Source organism: Hibiscus syriacus, unplaced genomic scaffold (assembly GCF_006381635.1).
Source record: "Hibiscus syriacus cultivar Baekdansim isolate YM2019G1 unplaced genomic scaffold, ASM638163v2 tig00020682_pilon, whole genome shotgun sequence".
NCBI lineage: Eukaryota > Viridiplantae > Streptophyta > Magnoliopsida > Malvales > Malvaceae > Hibiscus > Hibiscus syriacus.
In genome coordinates, this window is record NW_024062499.1 from 494,244 (window position 1) to 505,385 (window position 11,142).

An 11,142-nucleotide genomic window follows, 5' to 3' on the forward strand; every position below is an offset into this window, starting at 1 on the left:
TTTATCAAAGATTCGTTTTTAAGAGTTCGAGAGTCGATTACGTGTGGGGAAGGGTTAGTACACCCACAATGCCCAAATTTTGGTACCTAAACGATTATATGTTGTTAATATTTGGAATTACAAACTCGAAAATATATTTAAATTACGATCCCTTTATTCATTTAACTTTATTCAAAAAGTGTTAATTTTAGGATAATTAATGCTCTTTTGTGTGAACAATCTTCGGGAAAATACTTCCTTTACAGTTAGGAGACTTTCTCATAGATTCCCTTCACAAAAGACATTATTTTGCAATTTTCGTAAAGTTAAAATAACATAAAATAAAACGAAATAAAAGTGAAAAGCAGTGAAAAATACTCGAAATAAATAAACGTGGATCCAAGAAAATTATCGAATATAAAACAAACATTTATGCGAAAAATCCTTGAAAAGATACATTCCCTTTAGTTGTGAGATATCTTCGTAGATTTCCCTCACATTAAAATTTCTTTTTATTTTTGTATATTAAAACCATGACGATTAAAGAAACAAGGTTAAAGTAATAATACAAAAAATGAAAATAAATCAGGGACCAATTTAGCACTAATAACAACTTGAAAGACTAAACAATAAATACCAATAAACCAGAGCCAATATCACATAAATTAAAACATACAAGTACTAGAAACTAAAATAACCATAAATAATATTACGGATTAAAATGAAACAAAACAGAAACATAAAGGTGAAAATAATAATTAACCCTAAAATGTATTTATTAAATAGTGACTAAAATAAAAGAATCAGAAAACATAGGAACATATTCAAATATTAACAAATATTACATAATAAATATACTAGTGACTTAAATATAAACGATGCAAAATATAAGCTTAAAATGAAATAACACAGAAATTCATTAATAATTAAAATGAGATAGTACAAATGAGAAAGGATTGAAACTGTGATTTAACCCCAAACTTTGAAAGCACGCGTGTGATGTTATAAAATAACGAGGACTAATGTTGCTCTTAAACCCTAAAGCTCATAACACATGGGTGAGTTTATAAAAGACGAAGGACTGAAATTGTTAATATACTATTTCTTAAAAACACGCAGAAACCCTTTTGGCCAAAACGACTTTCAAAGCCCCCAATCGTTCTCCATGCTCTCCATCTCTTCCTTTGTTACTCACCACTGATTAAAACAAACCGAAGCCCTAGCTACCGTAAATCGGTGGCCACGGGGTTACAAACTCAATGATGGCCTCTTAAACTCAACCTTTACAACCAATCCCTTAAACCCAACCCCTTCATATACATAAATCTGAACACAATACCCCAAACCCAAAAGGTAAAAGATATACCTTCGACGTCTACGTGCTACCACTTCGATGAAGCAAAGGTGGACAAAATCTCCCTCAAAGGTAAGTTCTTTTTTTGTTTCTTTTCTTTCTTGGTTCGTTCGAAAATCTCACTGGGTATCTTTTTTTCAAATCCCCTCTTCCTTTCTTATTTTCTCTTTTTTCCTTTCACCGAATCCCCTATTCTGGTTTTTCTCCCCCTTTTTTTCTTTCTTCTCCCGAAAATGGGTTTTCTCCCTCTATTCCCCCTTTTCTCTCTTTTTTATTTTCCTTTCTCCTTTGGTGGTTGATAATAAATTTGCTTTTATTTTAATATTGATGGACTATAATTGATTCAGTCACTGTAGGATAGATGAGTGTCATTGTGTGATCAGAATTGTCGATGGCAGCGGGGACATCGATGGTGGCGGCAGGGATTGGCGATAATAGTAGATAGGTTTAGGGTCCTAAATGGGTCAGGTCAAATCTGGTGAATGACTTTGGGTTGGATCGGGTCAGCTTGTATATGGGTTGCTGAGTATTGGGCCTGGATCGGTTTCCTTTAGGTCGGGTTGGGTCCAATTGGTCTTTGGGTTTGCTCTGTTGGGTTGGTTGTCTGGGCTCCTGGTTGACTTGTAAAAGGTTGAGCCTTTGAGTCTGTAAAAATGTACTATTTTATATTAATAATACTAATAATAATAATAATAATAATATTAAAAAACAAAAACAAAAACACAGACAAAAACGGGTGTCTACAGCTGCCCCTCTTTGCACATTCATATGTTAACAAGAATAGGGCAAAGACAAAAACACAACAAGTTTTTGTCTGGTTCTCTTTGGTTTTGAACTTGGATATGTTGTGGTTGGGGCGACAGTGCTCTTACGTTATGAAGAGTTTGGGTCGTCTAAGGGTGACACGGCTCCTACGTGATGAGGAGATATGGTCGATGGATGACACGGTTCCTACGTAATAAGGATGATATGCCATATTTAGGGATAATAACACGGTTCCTACGTGATGAGGACGGTAGGTTATCTAAGGGATGATAACATGGTTCCTACGTGATGAGGACGACAGGTTATCTAAGGGTTGATAACACGGTTCCTACGTGATGAGGACGGTAGGTTATCTAAGGGTGACACGGATCCTACGTGATGAGAAGGTCTAGTCGATGGATGACACGGTTCCTACATGATGAGAATGGCAGGCCATCTTTAGGGATGATAACATGGTTCCTACGTAATGAGGATGTTAGGTTATCAAAGGGTGACACGACTCCTACGTGATGAAGAGGTTTGGTCGATGGATGACACGACTCCTACGTGATGAGGACGAAAGGTTATCTAAGGGTTGATAATACGATTCCTACGTGACGAGGATAACACGTTATCTAAGGGTGACATGGACCCTTCGTGATAAGGAGATCTAGTCGGTGGATGACACGGTTCTTACGTGATGATGACGGGAAGCCATCTTTAAGGATGATAACACAGTTTCTACGTGACGAGGACGGAAAATTATCTAAGGGTGATACGGCTCCTACGTGATGAAGAGGTCTGGTCGGTGGATGACATGATTCTTACGTGATGAGGATGGTTGATCATATTTAGGGAATGGTGATAACATGGTTCCTACGCGATGTGGACGGCTGATTATCTAGGGGTGATACGACCCCTACGTGATAAGGAGGTCTGGTCAGGGGATGGCATGGTTCATATGCGATGAGGACGGCATGCCATCTTTAGGATGATAACACGGTTCCTATGTGATGATGACGGCTGGTTATCTAAGGGTTGACACGACTCCTAAATGATGAGAAGGTCTGGCCGGGGGGATGACACGGTTCCTACGTGATGAGGACGGTAGGCCATCTTTAGGGATAATGTCTCAAGAGATACAAAGTTTTGTTCAAGGGAAACAGACTCAAGGATGATTGTTTCAAGAGAAACTATCTCAAGAGATAAAAATTTTTGTTTTAAGAGAAAAGACTCAAAGATTTGTCTTTCAATAGAAACTGTCTCAAAGGACACACAATTTTGTTTCAAGGGAAACAAACTCAAAGATTTTTTTATTTCAAGAGAAATTGTCTCAAAAGAGACAAAACTTGTTTTAAGGGAAACAATTTCAATGTTTTATTTTTCAATAGAAATAATTTCCAAATTTGGTGTTTTGAGGTAAAACTGTCTCAAACGAGACGAATCTATTTTTTTAAAAACAATCTTAAATGTTCGTGTCTTAAGGAAGACTGTCTCAAGTGAGACAAAGTTTGTTTTGAGAAAAACAATCTCAATTGACATTAATTTCGTTTCAAGTGAAGCAAATTCAAAATTTTTATCTCAAAGGAAAAATGTCTCAAGCGAGACAAAATTTGTTTTTAGAGAAATTATCTCAAGCGAGACAAAATTTGTTTTTATAAAACCATCTCAAGTGAGACAAAATTTGTTTCTAAAATTTCAAAATTTGTGGAAAAATGTCTCAAGCGATAAAGAATTTTTTTTGAGAGAAATGATCTCAAGTGAGTATAGACTACCCACTCCTGCATGTTAAGGAAATGTCTTCACAAGATCTGATTGTTGATTTCAGGAAGTCAAATATGTGAATGGAATTGTTCTTTCAGGTTGAAGACATCTGGTCATTTTTTAGCTTTTATTTCCTAAAAGATCTAAATGATGTATTTATGACTGATTATCTTGGATGTTTAAGATAGATGTCATGATGAAGTTTATTTGATGTGATTGATTTGGTGAATTATCGAGTTTGTCCTTAAGAAAGGAAAAAATGTCTTTAATGTACATGATGAATGTTTGATCCAAAGATGCAAACTCATGTAACATGTATGTATGTATATGTATGTTTATGTATGTTTTCTAGATGGGAATGATTGAATGAGCAGTCTTCATTCTATCCCTGATTCAATTGTCTTCATTTCCACCAGTGTGTACTCTTGCAAACCTCGACCTGAGACAATTTGTTTTCCTTGCCCAATCAAATTTTGCCCTAAAAATTTGGCTTCCCTTGCCCCAGCTTTGATCATAAACTTCTGAGAGATATTCGTTGAATTCCAATATATGCCTCCAGAGAGATTATCTTGTTTGAAAATGTTTTCCTTCTTTTGAATTTTCAAAATTTTGAAAAATATCGAAATAATTTTGAAAAATATTGCCTCCTTCTAGGTTTCATAATTGAAACAAATCATAAAACAGGAGTTCATTGGATATCAAAAGAATCAACTGCTCTTTTAATCTTTGATCGCTGCAAATCTTTGACAAATATCAAGATCGAAAGTTGGTTTAGAGGTGGGCTACCTAAATTCTAAAGTTTATTTCATCGATTCATCTTTTTTTTTTATGACATGTCCCTCTTTCCTAGCTTGGCATTTTGATCAGAGGCGGACAAAATATCGTAACTAGCATAGTCAATTGCTAGACTCTTTAGAATACTTTTGTTTTAGTTCTCTGAAATCTTCCATTTGTTCAAGCTTCGTAGACTCCTTTAGTTAAGGTAGTGCAGAAATATCGGTATAAAAATGAGATTTCTGAGTGCTTGTGTGATATCGATTATAACAGGTGTTCCTCAACTTCCTTAGTCCATATTCACCGAAACTCATTTTTCGGTAAATTTGTTTTAATTTGCCATTGTTTGGCTAGCTAAATTTAGCTTTATTGTACATATATATTATAATTTCCTTTGTTTGGCTAGCTGAAGGATTCATGTCGTCACAAAGTCTTCAACTTGACAACCACAGTGGAGTAAACACCGAATTTCCAAGTACCCAATCAATGTCATGGTTTGAATGTAATCTATTTATAACGCAAGGGCTTTCGAGTTTCCTTTATAACCAATTGCTTTAGTGGAATAGCTCAGCTTTATTATATATATATATATATATATATATATATATTGGGTATACGAATTCCATTTTTTAAGCTTGTCAAGAAGAACCTGTTATAGTCCACGTGTTTAGTGAATGTCAGAAAATCTCACAGTTAGAGTTCAATTCTCAAGCAACTGACCTAAACTAGATTTGCCTACTTGACCATTCCATTTGAGAAGATCATGATCATCATTGAACTTCATTAATAGAAGTAGAAACCAACTAGTTTTGCAATCTCATGTGCCAGTTGCCCCATGTTGTCAACTCCTAACACATACCTGACTGCCAATATGATTGACTGTACATGCGAGGAAATAGTTAGCTTGGTTCCTTCAAGAGAAATTATATGTATTCAGATGTAAATTTGGATTAGGATCAAGGGGTCCTTGTTTTGCTGGGGTTCAATCTTGTCATTTGTCAAAGATTTACACTCTCAATTATTAAAAAGCTTTTAATTAAAATGATATTCAAAGAATTCAAGATTAAAATTTGCTCATTTCTCATTTCCTAAGAATGAAGCATTTTATTAAAAATGTTCGAACGTCAAGTGACTTACAAACATTTAAACATAATAAGTACAAAAGAAAAACAAGTTCAAATAAGATGACATGCATGAGAATGCAACAAAAAACTTCTGACTGATGCCCCAGTCGACTCCAGATCATAATGCCCAATCACGCATTGAACGTCAATGCCCCTGAATCGATTAGATCTTGGATCTTGCGCTTCAATGTCCTACAATTCTCAGTGGTATGCCCCAAGCTCCCAATATGATAGTTGCATATGGTTTTAATATCATGGCCTTCAGGATATGGGGCCTCTTTTGGTTTAGATTGAACTAGAGTCACAAGGTTCTTCTCAACTAGCGTTAGGAGCAATTCCTCATATGTCATTGGGATTGGATCGATACGAGTCCTTTCATGGAATACATTATGAGGTTTGGTCCCCATACTAGCTAGATAATATCCCACAATGTTAATCTCAGCTCTTTCCTCAATGTCATTACTGCTAGTGCTTCTTATCTGGCCATTCTTTACAGCTCTTTCAATCATTTCTCCATACATGACGATGTCAGAGAAACTCTTGGTGGCAGCTCCTATCATGTAGTTAATATATGGAGACTTCAATGTATCAATGAATAGAGTGATGAACTCTCTTTCAGTCATCGATGGATACACTTGAGATGTAACATCCCTCCATCGTTGAGCATATTGTCGAAAGCTCTCATCATTCCTGATTTATATATTTTGCAGCGTTGTTCGATCAGGGGCCATATCAGTCATGTATTTGTATTGGCCCAGAAAAGCACTAGCCAAATCCTTCCAAGAGCGGATTTGAGTATGAATCAATTGGTTATACCACCTAGAAGTGGGTCCAGTCAGGTTGTCTTGAAAAAAATGGATCAATATCCGATCATTGTTGGTGTATCTAGTCAACCTTCGGATAAACATCGTGAGATATGCATTGGGGCAACTGGTTCCACTGTACTTTTCAAAGTTGGACATCTTGAATTTGGGCGGGAACACTAAGTCGGGAACTAGTACTAGTTCTGTTGCATCCATTCCGTTGTGAGAGCTCTGTCCTCTCATTCCCTAAAATATCTCTCTGCACCACTATTTCAAATTCTCTGGGATCTCGTTATTGGCTATTCTCATCTTATCAGGATTTGGCATGTTGTGATTAGTAGAATTACCCTGATGACTTATCACAGTTGTACGAGCTTTAGTAGCTGAGAAGCCTACTTGGTGACTTGGAAGCTTGTGGGGTGAAATGAGTATTTGGGGACTAGCATGTGCTATCATACATTCGGAGGTTCCTCTAGTCGAGGAAATCTTCTCTTTGCCTTTTTTCTTGGTTGAGTCTAGTCAGTTTGGCAACAATTTGATTAACCAAGTCATCTTTGTTTTGCAAGATACGATCCATGGTGGCCTTTTGCGCCTACTCTATTTTAACTTCCCACTCTGCTTTCATCTTTTGCAAACTCTCTTCCAGCTCTTTCTTCAGCTTCTCAAATTTGGCTTCCATTCTCAGTACTGTGCGAATATAGTTACACAGCTAGAAACACTTCCTTATAGCCCTCCACGAGATAAACCCATGATTCCATGATTAATGCATGTAAAAAAATGCTTCAATGAATGCCATGCAGAATCCGAATATGCAAACGCAGATGCAAAAAATGTGAAAATGTTTAAATAAATGCAGTGCAGAATGTAAATGCAAAAGTTATCGATTTCCAAAAGTAATCATTCTTAGAAAGAGTTCCATTCGTCCAAAAGAGTTTTCATCTTTACAAGAGAGATCAATCTACGAATGCGTTTTGTGATACGTAATCCCCATGCAAACTATCTCCTTTTTTCCCTTTGTGCTTTCTTCAGACTAAACTCGGACAATAGGATTGGGTTCTTCCTTATTATGAAAACTCTTTTCCATTTTAATGGTCGCTCTTCTACTATGATGATTACTTGGTTAATCAACACCTTTCTTTTATTTATGATGATCATGCAATGCCAAACAATAATAAATAAAAAAATCAAACATAAAAAATGTGACATTATAAAATAATTCAAATATCAAGCAAATATAAAGAAAATAAAAAATAATGCAGGTAAAGAGAAGAGGTTTAGAGTCATTTCTCCTTTGTGTACACTTATTTTGGGCACCTACTGACAGACATAGGTTCGACATGAATTTTATCAGGATGGATTGCTAGGGCTCACTATATGTTGTGTTGGGTTCTAAAAAAAGGTACTCGAATTGTCCATGTTGGTGCCTCCTTAGGCTACCAAACCCTCAATCCTGGCCCATTAAAGGCTCGTGCGAATCAAGTTCAATTCGAGAGGATACATTCTCTTATGTCTATGCGGAGAAATAATTTATCTCACGTAGGCTAAGCTTTCACCTCAACTTAAAAAGGGACAAAGCTCGTAAGTGAGCTTATGATATGTAAATGTACGTGTTGTGTGTGAGGAGAAACTCACAAACCTTTAAAAACACGACAAAAATAACACTCTCATAATTTCCAAAACCTGTTCAAATTGAAAACCACGAAAATAAAAAAAATCAATTAGTTAATGTAATACCCCAAAAATTCAAACAATAACCACAATGAGAATTTGGAAAGTTTGATGGTCAAAGTAGAAAATTGGGAAAACGTTTAGGGAATTAAGTGATAATTTCCTAAAAAGAATTTTATTCCATAAATATATGGTTTACTCTTGAGATTGGAGTTTTATGCAAATCATATTGTTGGATTTAGAATTTAGTAAAGAAAGGGTTAAAGCCGGTAAGGAATCGGTAAATTCCGATCGAATTGGAATTCTACAAAAAATTTGAAGGATGTTATAAAATGGTTGGAAATATTATTTTAATATTTTGGATCAGAGAAATTTGGTCTGGAAGTGTGCAAATTTTCAGATTTAACCGAAACAGTGGAATTTAGTGACTATAATGCAAGATTTGAAAATTCAAGGTGAATTTCGGAAGTCAAAGACAAAATAAATTATATTTGACTTTGAAATGTGGTAATAATCAGATGGCTTGGTTTGATGGTAATTATGGAAATTCATTAAGGGCAATAATGGAATTTCATATTGAATGGAATAAAATATTCCATTATCATATTATATTAAACATGTGGTGGACTTAATTATATCATGAGAATAGCATAATTGGGGGATCAATTCAGCTTCTTCTTCTCCAGGGGCCGGCTGCTCCAAGCTTGAAAGGTGAGTCTCTTTGTTTTGATTTTTGAAGCAATCTTGTTAAGAACTAGACTTGGGTGTGATTAGGAAAAATGTTCTATGCTTAATTCTCTACATTTTGACATGAATATTACTAGGGTTTCATGTTCAAGTTTATCTTGAGTTGATGAAGGGGGTGTTGATTCTTGTGTTTTATGGGTTTTGAAGAGTTAAGTGATTTTATGGAATTGGTTGTAAGAATTGAAGAACATAAGGATGAGGTTAAAGAAAAACAGTTTTGATTTTGAGAATTACAGTAGGTTCAAAAATTCACCAGAAAATATATAAAAATAATTTGGAGGTTATTTTTATATATTATGTTCATATATGGATCTAGTTTCGTTTTAAACAAACGGGGATCAATTTCAAGTTGTATACAAATAGATATGAATTTTTAACCGAAGTAAGGTCAGAAAATTCGGACAGCAGAATTCTGTACAAAACAGATTCTGTTGGTGAACTTTGAAAATTCACCATAAATTGTACAGAATGAATTAGAAGGAGTTCTTTATATGAATAGATTCTTATTCGAGTCTAGTTTGCAATGGAAGAAACGGAATTAAATTCCAGTGTGTGTATCAATACAGTTTAATGATTCTTTAAAGGTAGTACGAATTGTCTGAATTCTGGAAAATTGATGGGTTGTTGTGTAAGTGTAGTCTAATTGATATACTATGCTGGAAATTGTTGTTTGAGAATTGAAATGAGTGTTAGTTGTGAAATAATTTCAATGTTGGAATTATTGGTATTAAAGAATTTAAGTGGTAAAATGGTGAAGGACCATTTTGTGTAAATTGGAAAAGTTGGTTCCAATGTTTAAAGGAATTATAAGAGTTGAGTATTTTGTTTGATAATGAGTATCAAAAATATTATGTAGTTATTTTGGGATATGTTTATGTTAGTACAATACTAACATATGTATTGTTATATAATTGTGAATTATTCAGATTATGATCGATTTGTATTTGAGGCAAATCAAATATAAAATGGCTTATGGTGGGCAATAGTGAGGCTCATATATTTTGAAAGACATAAAGTGTCAAGGTGAGTGCAATACATGCATGAAATTATACATGGATGTTTTATACATCATAAGGAAGACTTGCGATAAGTCGACCTTGTTTATATTGGCATGATTTCATATCATTTTTTATAAATTGACATTGATATGTCAAAGGATGAAATTAAAATGCATTGATCACTGATTTTTGCATATGATGTTATCTTGAACATATATGATTTTTACCATGAATGTTATTTCGGGTATGAACTGCCCCATTGTTAAATATTGATAATATACTTTGCCATGGATGGATCAAATAAAATAGACTGCATGCCCAAGTCAGTTATTGAGGGACAGGGTATAGTTGGCATGCCATAGAGTCCAGCAGCAGTCTGCATATTCGGGAATACACTAAAGGATACCTAGTGTATATGGTGGGCACGACCTTATGTGTCATATTCGGGACTGTACTTAAGGATACCTAGTACAGATGGTGGGCACGACCTTATGTGTCATATTCGGGATAGCACTACGGTGCTTATATTTGACTCGTGTACCCAGGGTCCTCAGGGTTGTATATTGGGCTATAGGCTATGGTTTATGGTTTATTGCTTAATAAATGGTAAGCATACAAATAAGCTTACGAGCTTTTGGAATAATGGCAAGTATATGGGTAAAATAAGCTTACGAGCTTATGGAATTTAAATGGTAAGTATATTGGAAAAAAATATAAGCTTACGAGCTTATGGAATTTTAAACGATAAGTATTTTGGTAAAATAAGCTTACGAGCTTATGGGATAAATAGTAAGAGATTTTATATTATTTTGATCATGGTAAAATGATTTTATGGAAACCCAATTTTTGACATTGAAAATCATGCATGAATTGTATTGCACTGTTAAATGTTTTAATTGCCTCACTAAGTTTATACTTAGCGTGTGATGATTTTCACGCGTAGGTAAAAAGCAAAGAATAAGAATAAAGAGTTCAGAATGACATCAAGCATCGAGAGGTATATTTCAATATCAGTAAGACATCCTATTGTCAAATTTGATTTTTGATTAGTGGCATGTAATTTTAAAATGTTCAATTTATTTGTTTAATTAATTTCGGAAATTGTTATAGTGATGAAAGGTGAATTATTATGAATTTATATGTAAATTTTCGGAAGTTACTGTAGCATGAACAGTAACCACAGTTTT

General features: G+C 34.7%; 1 long non-coding RNA gene across 1 annotated transcript; it reads left to right on the plus strand.

The window, feature by feature from the left end:
* The first annotated feature begins 8,837 nt into the window (after positions 1-8,837).
* On the plus strand, positions 8,838-9,982 carry LOC120209894. Its single transcript, XR_005524450.1, has 2 exons — positions 8,838-8,921; positions 9,884-9,982. It is a non-coding gene; the product is annotated as an uncharacterized LOC120209894 (long non-coding RNA).
* Positions 9,983-11,142: the final 1,160 nt, after the last annotated feature.